The following is a 12,744-nucleotide window of genomic DNA, read 5'->3' as shown; positions in this document are numbered from 1 at the left end:
GAGGGCAGAGGAACAGAAAGGAGAATGGCCAGTGCTTTCCCTGCCCACTTGGGCACCGGGGAGCCTCTTGGGCTCCCAGGTCAATCCCCAGCCCTCAGAGGTATACAAGTGTATATATTTATATATTTTAAATATATATTTTATATATGTAATATATTTTTTATCTTTCTAATTTTATTTTATTTTTTATTCTTTGTTATTCTACTGCTCCTTTTTTTCCCCTTTGCCATGCTGCACGCCTCACAGAATGTTGGTTCCCAGGCCAGGAGTCAGGCCTGAGCTCCTATAGTGGGAGCGCTGAGTCCAAACTGCTGGACTAACAGAGAACTTCAGACCCCAGGGAATATTAATTGGAGTGAGGTCGCCCGGAGGTCCTTGTCTGGGCACCAAGTCCCAGCTCTACCCAGCTGCCTGCAAACGGCAGTGCAGGACCGCTCAGGCCAAACAACCAGTAACACAGGAACACAACCCCACCCATCAAGACACTGAGATGGCAAAAAAATATGTTACAGACGAAGGAGCAAGGTAAAAACCTACAAGACCAAATAAATGAAGAGGAAATAAGCAAGCTACATGAAAAAGAATTCAGAGTAATGATAATAAAGATGATCCAAAATCTCGGAAATAGAATGGAGAGAATACGAGAAACGTTTAACAAGGACCTAGAAGAACTAAAGAGCAAACAAACAGTGATGAACAACAAATAACTGAAATTAAAAATACTCCAGAAGGAATCAATAGTAGAATAACTGAGGCAGAAGAATGGATAAGTGAGCTGGAAGATAAAATGGTGGAAATAACTGCCGTGGAGCAGAATAAAGAAAAAAGAATGAAAAGAATTGAGGAAAGTCTCAGAGACTTCTGGGACAACATTAAACGCACCAACATTCGAATTATAGGAGTCCCAGAAGAAGAAGAGAAAGAGAAAGGGTCTGAGAAAATATTTGAAGACATTATAGTCAAAACCTTCCCTAATATGGGAAAGGAAATAGTCACCCAAGTCCAGGAAGCACAGAGAGTCCCATACAGGATAAACCCTAGGAGAAACACACCAAGACACATATTAATCGAACTAACAAAAATTAAATTCAAAGTGAAAATATTAAAAGCAGCAAGGGAAAAACAACAAATAACATACAAGGGTATCCCCATAAGATCATCAGCTGATTTCTCAGCAGAAACTCTGCAGGCCAGGAGGGAGTGGCAGGATATATTTAAAGTGATGAAAGGGAAAAATCTACAACCAAGATTACTCTACCCAGCAAGGATCTCATTCAGATTCAACGGAGAAATCAAAAGCTTTACAGACAAGCAAATACTATGAGAATTTAGCACCACCAAACCAGCTTTACAACAAATGCTGAAGGAACTTCTCTAAGCAGGAAACACAAAAGAAGAAAAAGACCCACAAAAACAAGGCCAAACAATTAAGAAAATGGTAATAGGAACATACATATTGATAATTACCTTGAATGTAAAATGGATTAAATGCTCCAACCAAAAGACACAGACTGGCTGAATGGATACAAAAACAAGGCTCATATATGTGCTATCTACAAGGGACCCACTTCAGACCTAGGGACACATACAGACTGAAAGTGAGGGGATGGAAAAAGATATTCCATGTAAATGGAAATCACAAGAATGCTGGAGTAGCAATACTCATGTCAGATAAAATAGACTTTAAAATAAAGACTGTGACGAGATAAGGAAGGACACTACATAATGATCAAGGGATCAAGCCAAGAAGAAAACGTAACAATTATAAATATTTATGCACCCAAAATAGGAGCACCTCAATACATAAGGCAAATGCTAACAGCCATAAAAGGGGAAATCGACAGTAACACAATAATAGCGGAGGACTTTAACACCCCACTTACACCAACAGACAGATCATCCAGACAGAAAATAAATAAGGAAACACAAGCTTTAAATGACACAATTGACCAGATAGACTTAATTGATATTTATAGGACATTCCACCCGAAAGCGGAAGAATACACTTTCTTCTCAAGTGCACATGGAAAGTTCTCCAGAATAGATCACAACTTGGGTCACAAATAAAGCTTGGAAATTTAAGAAAATTGAAATTGTATCAAGCATCTTTTCTGACCACAATGCTATGAGATTAGAAATCAATTACATGGAAAAAATTGTAAAAAACACAAACACATTGAGGTTAAACAGTGCACTGCTAAATAACCAACAGACCACTGAAGAAATCAAAGAAGAAATCAAAGAATACCTAGAAACGAATGACAATGAAAACACAACAATCCAAAACCTATGGGATGCAGCAAAAGCAGTTCTAAGAGGGAAGTTTATAGCAATACAAGCTCACCTCAAGAAACAAGAAAAATCTCAAACAATCTAACCTTACACCTAAAGCAACTAGAAGAAGGAGAACAAAGAAAACCCAAAGTTCATAGAAGGAAAGAAACCATAAAGATCAGAGCAGAAATAAATGAAATAGAAATGAAGAAAACAATAGCAAAGATCAATAAAACTAAAAGCTTGTTCTTTGAAGAGATAAACCTTTACCCAGTCTCATCAAGAAAAAGGGAGAGGACTCAAATCAATAAAATTAGAAATGAAAAATGAGAGATTACAACTGACACCACAGAAATACAAAGGATCATAAGTGACTACTACAAGCAACTATATGCCAATAAAATGGACAACCTGGAAGAAATGGACAAATTCTTGGAAAGGTACAACTTTCCAAGACCAAACCAGGAAGAATTAGAAAATATAAACAGACCAATCACAAGCACTGAAATTGAGACTGTAATTAAAAATCTTCCAACAAACAAAAGTGCAGGACCTGATGGCTTCACAGGTGAATTCTATCAAACATTTAGAGAAGAGTTAAAACCTACCCTTCTCAAACTCTTTCAAAAAATTGCAGAGGGAGGAGCACTCCCAAACTCATTCTATGAGGCCACCATCACCCTGATACCAAAACCAGACAAAGATATCACAAAAAAAGAAAACTGCAGACCAATATCACTGATGAACATAGACCCAAAAATCCTCCACAAAATACTAGCAAACATAATCCAACAACACATTGAAAAGATCATACACCATGATCAAGTGGGATTTATCCTAGGGATGCAAAGATTCTTCAATGTACACAAATCAATCAATGTGATACACCATTTTAACAAATTGAAGAATAAAAACCATATGATCATCTCAATAGATGCAGAAAAAGCTTTTAACAAAATTCAACACCCACTTATGATAAAAACTCTCCAGAAAGTGGGCATAGAGGGAACCTGCCTCAGCATAAAAAGTCCATATATGACAAACTCACAGCAAACATCATTCTCAATGGTGAAAAACTGAAAGCATTTCCTCTAAAATCAGGAATAAGACAAGGATGTCCACTCTCACCACTCTTATTCAACATAGTATTGGAAGTCCTAGCCACAGCAATCAGGGAACAGAAAGAAATAAAGGGAATACAAATTGGAAAAGAAGAAGTAAAACTGTCACTGTGGATGACATGATACTATACATAGAAAATCCTAAAGATGCCACTAGAAAACTACTAGAATTAATCAATGAATCCAGTAAGGTTGCAGGATACAAAATTAATGCACAGAAATCTCTTGCATTCCTATACACTAACAGCAAAAGATCAAAAAGAGAAATTAAGGAAACAATCCTTTTTACCATCGCAACAAAAAGAATAAAATACCTAGGAATAAATCTACCTAAGGAGGCAAAAGACCTGTACTCAGAAAACTATAAAACACTGATAAAAGAAATCTAAGATGACACAAACAGATGGAGAGATATACCATGCTCCTGGATTGGAAGAATCAATATTGTGAAAATGACTATACTACCCAAAGCAATCTACAGGTTCAGTGCAATCCCTATCAAATTACCAATGGCATTTTTCACAGAATTAGAACAAAAAATTATACAATTTGTATGCAAACACAAAAGACCCTGAATATCTAAGGCAATCTTGAGAAAGAAAAATGGAGCTGGAGGAATCAGGCTCCCTGACTTCAGACTATACTACAAAGTTACAGTAATCAAGACAGTATGGTACTGGCACAAAAACAGAAATATAGGTCAATGGTACAGGATAGAAAGCCCAGAGATAAACCCACATACCTATGGTCACCTAATCTATGACAAAGGAGGCAAGAATATGCAATGGAGACAAGACAGTCTCTTCAATAAATGGTTCTGGGAAAACCGGACAACTACATGTAAAAGAATGAATTTAGAATGCTACCTAACACCATTCACAATAATAAACTCAAAATGGATTAAAGACCTAAATCTAAGATCGGACACTATAAAACTCTTAGAGGGAAACATAGGGAAAATACTCTTTGACATAAATCACAGCAAGATCTTTTTTGACCCACCTCCTAGAGTAATGAAAACAAAACCAAAAATAAACAAATGGGACCTAATGAAACTTAACAGCTTTTGCATATCAAAAGAAACCATAAACAAGACAAAAAGACAACCCACAGAATAGGAGAAAATATTGGTAAATGAAGCAACAGACAAAGGATTAATCTCCAAAATATATGAACAGCTCATGTAGCTCAATATCAAAAAAACAAACAACCCAATCAAAAAATGGGTGGAAGATCTAAGTAGAAATTTCAGCAAAGAAGACATACAGATGGCCAAGAGGCACGTGAAAAGATGCTCAACAGCACTAATTATTAGAGAAATGCAAATCAAAACTACAGTGAGGTACCACCTCACTCTGGTCAGAATGGCCATCATCAGAAAATCTACAAACAGTAAATGCTGAAGAGGGTGCGGAGAAAAGGGAACCCTCTCGCACTGTTGGTGGGAATGTAAATTGATATAGCCACTATGGAGAACAGTATGGAGGTTCCTTAAAAAACTAAAAATTGAACTACCATATGACCCAGCAATCCTACTACTGGGCATATACCCTGAGAAAACCATAATTCAAAAAGACACATGTACCCCAATGTTCATTGCAGCACTATTTACAATAGTCAGGACATGGAAACAACCTAAATGTCCACTGACAGATGAATGGATAAAGAAGATGTAGTACATATATATAATGGAATATTACTCCGCCATAGAAAGAAATGAAATTGGGTCATTTGTAGAGAGGTGGATGGACCTAGAATCTGTCATACAGAGTGAAGTACGTCAGAAAGAGAAAAACAAATATCGTATATTAACGCATATATGTGGAATCTAGAAAAATGGTACAGATGAACCTATTTGCAGGGCAGGAATAGAGATACAGATGTAGAGAATGGACGTGTGGACACAGGGGAGGAAGGGGAGGGTGGGATGAATTGGGAGATTAGGTTTGACATAAATACACTACCATGTGTAAAATAGATAGCTAGTGGGAACCTGCTGTATAGCACAGGGATCTCAGCTCGGTGCTCTGTGATGGCCTAGTTGCATGGGATGGGGTGGGGAGGGAGGTCCAAGAGGGAGGGGATGTGCATATGCGTATGGCTGATTCACTTTGCTGTATGGCAGAAACTGACACAACATTGTAAAACAATTATACTCCAATAAAAATAATGAAAAAAAAGAGAAAGAAAGAAGGAAAGAAAGGGGGAGGAGGGAGAGAGGGAGGTGGAAGGAAGGAAAGAAAGAAGGAGAGAAAGAAAGAAAGAATTGATATACCCAACAACATGGGTAAATCTGAAAATTACTATGCTGAGCGTAAGAAGCCGAATAAAAGGAGTACATACCATATGATTCCATTTATAGAAAACTCCAGAAAATGTAAACTAACCTATAGTGACAGAAAGCAGATCAGTGGTTTCCTGGGGGTTGGCGATGGGGCCTAAGAGAGACAAATTACAAAGGCCACGGCATCTGACAGTGCATAGGTCACGCCAGAACGGGAGGAGCAGAAATTAGATGGGGGGAAGTGGGGAAGACAGTGGGAAGGCTCTGGAGCCTGTGAGTCTGTGTAACTCCGTCCAGAAGCTGGTCAGGGGAGGGAATAACAAAGACGCACTGGTATTAGTGTCATACTTATGGAACCTCCTCCTGGGAGCTGTGTGTGACTCCAATCAGCTCGCCCCCTCACCTCCTACAGAGGCATTCATCCACCTCTCCTTCCTAACACCTGCCAACCTTTCTTTTCCAGAGCATCTGCTCCCTTCCCAACTGCACCAGTCCAAACTAAGCTCTCCCATTTTGGAACCACGATGACATTCATGGCCTGCATCTCATCAGGCTACCTGTTCAGTTAAACTTTACCGCGGTTGAAAGGCAGCCTAGTGCTGAGCACATAAACATGCCTCGGATGGTCGAAGCTTGAACCTCAGATGTGCCATGCAGAGGTGGTGTGACCTTGAACACTTAGCCTCTCTGTTTCAGTTTCTCCATCTATAAACGGCTATAACAATAGTGTCTCTCGCTATAAGTATTAAAGGAGTTAATATCTGTGTAAAGAATTTAGAACAAGGTTTGCCACATTCTAAGCCCTAAGAATGTTAATAAAAACCAACTTGTGTCCCTACTACGGGAAGGTGTGTGCTTATGGTTATAAGGGATACAAAGACCTATGTGGCATTTGTCCTACCCTCGAGGAACTAGCAATTTCTTGCCATCAGATTAAAATTTTTGTAGCGATCTGCGTGCCCTGGTGCAGCGACCTTTGCATTTGGGCAGCCTTGGCATGAGGCCAAAGAAGGTCAATTCTCAGTGGCCACTTTTTAGAACCTGGTGGCAAGTTAAAAGAATGGTAACTGCCAGGATTCACGAGAGAGAAAACAGGAGCCATTCTGGAAAGGGAGATGGTTTTGGACAATATGCATTTTGGCGACATACTCGTAGCTTTGAAGGCACAGCGAGCCTGTTTAAGGCCCACTCCACTCTCCAGGTCACTCTGCCTGTTTTGGCCCCCAGCCCTGAAGGGGTACACCAGCCCCGCCCCAACCCGTCTCCCCCGCCCCGTTCCTACAGCCTTGCCCCTGCAGTGCACAGCTAGCCTCACCCCTCTCCTTTGCCCCGCCCTCTACAGTTCCGACCGCTGCCAGGCCGAGGGGCCGTGCCTCACGCGCGAGGTGGCGCAGCTGCGGGCAGAGAACCGCGAGCTGCGCCACCGCCTGTACCGCCTGCGGCTGTGCCTCGCGGAGGAGCTGAGCCACCAGGCGCGGCGGGAGAGCGCGCTGCGGCAGGAGGCCGGGCGCGAGGCTGCGGGCGCTCAGGTACCGGGCTGGTGCTTCTCCGTAGGGCGTGGCGGAGCTCGTGCGCTGAGAGCCCTGGGGCGGCAGGTGGGGGTTCGTGCGGCGGCAGGTGCGCTGCGGGGGCGGGGCGGGGGGGGGGGGGCCTGCCCTCCTGGCCCCCTGCCCCGCGTTCTCACTCCGGCCGGGAACCCGCGACAGACGGGACACGCCGGGGCCGCTGCGTCTCCAGCGATCGCCAGGCTGACCTAACGCTGTAATGTCTCAGCTCTTCCCGTAAATTGCTCGGCGCACATTTTCTTCAGTGGCAGAAATAGCATTTTCCTGTCTGAAAAAAATGCTGCCGTGTTTAAAATTCACACTTGTTTTCTTGGGCAGGAAGACCAACAGCTCCATGTAGAAACATTTCCCTTTCCCCTGGTGAATGGCTGGTCTGAGCTGTTTATGACAGGTGGTTTGGGGTGTTTAGTTGTTCCATTGTTTTGGAGGTCTATCTTGAGATTTGCGTGTTTAATATTGTCATTTAATAGCATATTTTAATGTTTTGGTTCACTTACCTTCTAACGTAATGCATTTCTAAGTTCTGAAGGCCTTCTCAGACTGTGGGTGTTCTCAGTCCTTGTACCAGCGGACTGTGGTGCTCCTGGGCAACACCTTCCTGAAGCAGTGCATTTAAAGTCTCTGGGAGCAGCTATGCAACCATTAATCCAGGGACGTTTTTTGTTTAAAATTTAGGGGGGAAAAACTTTAAAGAGCAAAATATATTAAGTGTACTTAGCAAGAATGTGTGAAAGTGCACATTCAGGAAGGATTGAACCCCAGAAGACGGCTTACCTGTTGAAGGTTGTAGGTAATGGTCAGGAGAGCCCCAGCCGTGAGCCTCTAAATATGGGACGCTTGCTGCCTGCTGGCCTGTCCCTCTCCTGCTTCGGGCTTCAGATATGTTGCTCTTTGTTGTCATTGGGATGAGTTGTTTATTATTTCCCTTTATTTCTCAGCCTCCTCCTAGTCAGAGCCAAGGAAAGGACATTAAAAAGAAGGAAAGCGGGCCTGACAGTGAGGTAAGTCATTGCTGTGGAAATGATATAAAATACTACCTATAATTTAAATATGCTTATGTAGTTAATTGCCCAAGGGTTTTTTTTAATTAAAACAGTTGCTGTAAATTACGGCTTGGGCCACAGGAGTGTGTTTAAAATTTTGTTAGCCTTAGATACAAGCTGTCTTAACTTAGAGGTGAGCCAGCCCCACAGCTGTAAAGGACTCCTTAGTCTATTTAAGTTGAGAAAGCAGAGCTCTTCTTTTGTGTTAAGGACACCGGCTTCTTTGTTTTTTAAATTAAATCACGAAAACAACCAGAATTGACCTGGCACATCAACATTTGGTAGGAGTAGAGGGATCTTGGCCTCAGGGATCCATCGGGTTGAGGAGTTCAGACAAACGGGAGAAACAAGTAGAGAACAAAGTCAGATGGTGTATCAGTAAAGGCTGGGTTGTGTGGCTCTGTGCACAAGCATGTGAAACCTGTGGAGAAGGGCGATGCCAGTGGGTGTGGTGGTTGGAAGAGGAGGGCTTTGCGCAGGACCCTGAGAGCTAGGAGGGAGTTAGACCCTGGGGGAGGAATCTCCAGGGGGTGAGAGTGAAAGCAGAGTCATAGGGGCTTGCCTGGGGACCTGCTGAGAAGGGGTGGGGCTTATTTAGAGCTGAGCAGTTAGAAAAAAGTGGACTGTGTCTGTTAACCCTTCTGTATTCTAATGGCTTTCAGGTGAAGAATCCACCAAATTTTGTGAAGGAAAGATTGAAGCTTTTTGAAATACTGAAGAAAGATCATCAGCTCTTACTTGCCATTTATGAAAAAAAGGGGAATACAAGCAATGTGATCACAGTAAGAGTGGCTGATGGGAAAACAGTGGAAGGGGAAGCTTGGAAAACGACACCTTACCAAGTGGCTGCTGAAATTAGGTAAACCGTAGTGTGGAGCAGATAATCAGCACTAAGTGTTGGGCCAGAGCTTGGTGCAAATGTGTTCTTAGGGACTGCTAAGATATTCTTTTCTTACTCAATTGAATAAATTAAATGTAATTAGGTAATTATTTACCTCTTGGCTTCTAAAGGGGCCATTTAATAAGTAATTGAATATCAGAACACAATCTCCTTCTCTTTCAAGGGTCCAACTTTTAGAGTTCTAATAAAAATATATAGGAGAGAAAAATGTATAATCCTTGACAGGTGACATTACATTGACCCGGTTCATCATCAAGTTATTTCCATGAGATTTTACAGGTCTTTTGTTGGGCTTGACTCCAAGCCGTTGTTCCACCAGTAAATAACTGTGGGTGGGTCTTTGGACAAATGTGGGCAGATCCCTCAAGCTTTCCAAACCAGTTTTCTTAAATCTTAAGTGGAAATAATAATACTTTTATCGTTTACCTTATGAGATTGTAAAGATTAAATAAAATACTATATATGAGAGATACTCTGAAAATGAAAGCAACTCTAGAAATGTACAAAAAGGCCTATTAATTATAGATTGAAGATGTATGTGTTAGAGCTATGATGAGCCCTGGAAGCTTTGACCCTCCTAGAAATTAAGATACTTCAGTGAAGTTGCGTTGTTTTGACTAATGTTAATTCCTGTCATTAAATAAAATTCTGTGGAAGCTATAGCTCAGAACTGCCATGTAAATAAACTTATTTAAAAAACAAACTATTCAACAATTAAAATCTTCAGATTTCCTTTGAAAAATATAGTTAAGATTGTATTTTTCATCCTATTATATCATACACCCTAAAGGCCCCTCCCAACTTGTTCCTGTGCTTTCCAGGAGAGAGGAATAGATGTGCTGGGAACGGGCTTTGAGGCAAAAATAAGTTTATGTTTCCTCGTGGAGAGTCATTTGCATGTTGGTGGATTGAAGTCTGAGCCGTCCTGCACTGAAGAGACTGTCCAAGCTTGGGAAACAAGGTCATTTCATTATAGGACGTGTTCTCATTGTACAGTCAGTGACTTGCATTCCCACAGGTACTAGTTTAAAACCACCCTCGAGTTTAATGACAGAGGGGTTATAGGAGTGTCTAAAAAGTAAAATTGTCCAAAACTAAAGCATGGGCAAAGCTATATCAGGCAAACCTGATAAGAAGAAAGCAGTGGTCTTAATGTACCATCAGACAGCAGAATTTAGGGCTGTCTAAATCATTAGACAGAATCATTGAATGGGAGACTGAGGCTTATTTTTAAAATAGAAGAACAGTGTAATTCCCAATTTGTCACGCACCTTTATGAGTTATATAACGTAGCATCAAACCAGAAATACAAGATTATAGGAACTCAAGAGTGTAAGGTCAGATCTTAACAAACAGCACCGCGAAACAGAGGAAAGCTTCAAGTGAGCTTTATTAGGGAGTGCTCCCGGGCGAGGTTCACTGGACCGAGAGAAAGGGGGCCAGAGAAGTCGCGCCCGGGCGAGGGTTGGGCCAGATTTTATAGGGGAAGAAGGGAAAGGGGTGTGGTGAATCTGGGAGGGCACAGGGTATTCCTTATTTGGTGGTCTTTTCGGGTATCCTGGGGGACGTTAGTCCCGCCCCTCGAAAGGCGGGAAGGCTGGGCCGGGTGCAAAGTCCCCAGGTCAGTTCCTGGAACTGGGTGGTCCGGAATGTCTCCAGGGCAGTTTCTGGAACTGGGTGGTCCGGAGAATTTCGGTCTGATGCAACCTGTGAATCTGATTGTGTTCCCCTGCCTCGGGCCAGTTGGCCTTACAAAAAGTGGCAGACCTTAACATGCCTTTCTCAGTTTTTGATCAAATAGCCCAAAATTAAGATTATATGGTCTGAATAATAACACTCTAAGGTAGGCTTCGTGGCTAGTCCCTGATCTCTGTGCTGTGGCCCAGATGGTGCCTTCTCTCTTGGCACCTGTGGTCGTGCTTTAGGTTCCTCAGAATCTTAATAAAGTACAGAAACGCACAGTTAGCATTCTGTGAGCAAAGTGAAATCCGTTGTGAACTCAGTAAGCATTAAATGACAACAAGACAAAACAAAACTAGGAAATTAAAAAAACTTCAAAATACTCAGGTGAAAAGAAATAAAAAGTATTTTCGGAAATAAAAAGAGTAAAAAAGGAGTATTCTTAGAAAATACTTTTAATGAAGAGAATATATTTCAAAATCTATGTAATACATCTGAAGTGGTGATCAGGAACAGATTTATACTGTTGAAGGCTTTTATTATTGAATAAAAAAATGAAATAACTAAGAATTCAACTCAGGCAGTTAGAAAAAGAACAATTAAACTAGGAGGAAACTAAAAAAGTGAATTAGAGAACAGTATTAACTGAAAAACTTAAAATAAGTAAGGGTGCAGCAAGGTGTATGGTTATAAAAATAAAGTTAAAAATAATAGTTTTATTAAATTATACTGACTGTTCCCTTGGTTTACTGAGACTTGATTGCATGGATGATTTTCCCTGCTCTGAGGGAGTGTTGGCCTTCCTAAGTGTAACATGTAAGGTACAAATCATTAAGGAAAAGACGGACAGAGTCAAAAACACTTAGGAAAAATGGCTATGCGTAAAAATGACGCATAAAAAGGAGGAAAAGATAATCTTAGAAATGCAAATTAAAATAATTGTGTATTATCTATTGGTCTGTCAAAGATTTATGAATAATGGTTAATATTGATATGATTTTGGGGAAATGGCACTGGTGGGGGAATGGAGGGTGGATGCAGAGGCGCAGTCTCTTTCTTAAATGTGCAAACCCCAACCCTTGGATCCAGTCATTCTATACATAGCCATTTATCCCAAGGAAATACCCCAGCAGAAAAAATGAGCAAAGGACAGTTCATAGTAGTTCATTGAAGAGTAGTTCTTGGAATGTGGTCCCCAAACCAGCAGCATTAGCATCACCTGGGAACTTGATGGAAGAGCAGATTCTCGGGCCCCATCCCACACTTGCTGAATCAGTTAGTCATCTGTGTTTCCAGGAGCCCCCCAGGGGCTTCTGACTAAACTGCTGCAGGAAAGAACCCCTAGAGATCATGGCTTAAATAAGGCAGACGCCACATTCTTCCCTGACAGACTCGTGGTGGCCAGGCTGGTGGGCGTCTCTGGTCTAGGCAGTCCTTCACGGACCCAAGATCCCCGCATCTTGTCGCTCTGCCATCCCCTTAGGTAGGGTTTGTCCACATCTAGGGGTGGAGGCTGGGTCACACCCATGGACCTGCTCGCAGGCAGGGGAAGAGCGGCTGGAGAGCAAGGGTGCTTTGAGGCCAAGACCCTGGAGCAGCGCGTTTTAATTCTCACCTACAGCCTGTTAGCTCACGCTTAGTCACACAGCCACGCCGCCTGTAAGAGAATGGAAACGTAGCTCCTGCTGGCTGGCCACGTGTCCAGCCCAGGCACTCACCACAGGAGAGAGGAAGGATGGTCTTGGGGACAGCGTCCGCCACGGCGTGCTGCTGGGACCTCCAGACACCTGTGAGCATCCGCCGTGCATCATCCCCCACACTCCGTCACTCTCCAGGTGAGACGACTCCAGGCCCTGGCAGCAGAAAGCCCAGGATT

At 42.2% G+C, this 12,744-nt stretch overlaps 1 protein-coding gene across 1 annotated transcript in view; it reads left to right on the top strand.

The window, feature by feature from the left end:
• The first annotated feature begins 7,029 nt into the window (after positions 1-7,029).
• Positions 7,030-12,744, top strand: part of TARS3 (threonyl-tRNA synthetase 3) — a 51,533-nt gene continuing 45,818 nt past the window's right edge. The window contains exons 1-3 of the mRNA XM_024742719.1: positions 7,030-7,208; positions 8,183-8,245; positions 8,950-9,146. The gene's annotated coding sequence lies outside the window, so the exon portion shown is untranslated. The remainder of the gene's footprint in view (positions 7,209-8,182; positions 8,246-8,949; positions 9,147-12,744) is intronic.

This window comes from Neophocaena asiaeorientalis, unplaced genomic scaffold (assembly GCF_003031525.2).
Source record: "Neophocaena asiaeorientalis asiaeorientalis breed wild unplaced genomic scaffold, Neophocaena_asiaeorientalis_V1.1 scaffold155, whole genome shotgun sequence".
Lineage (NCBI taxonomy): Eukaryota > Metazoa > Chordata > Mammalia > Artiodactyla > Phocoenidae > Neophocaena > Neophocaena asiaeorientalis.
The sequence above is the reverse complement of the archived record's forward strand: the minus strand, read 5'-3'. Positions and strand labels throughout refer to the sequence as shown.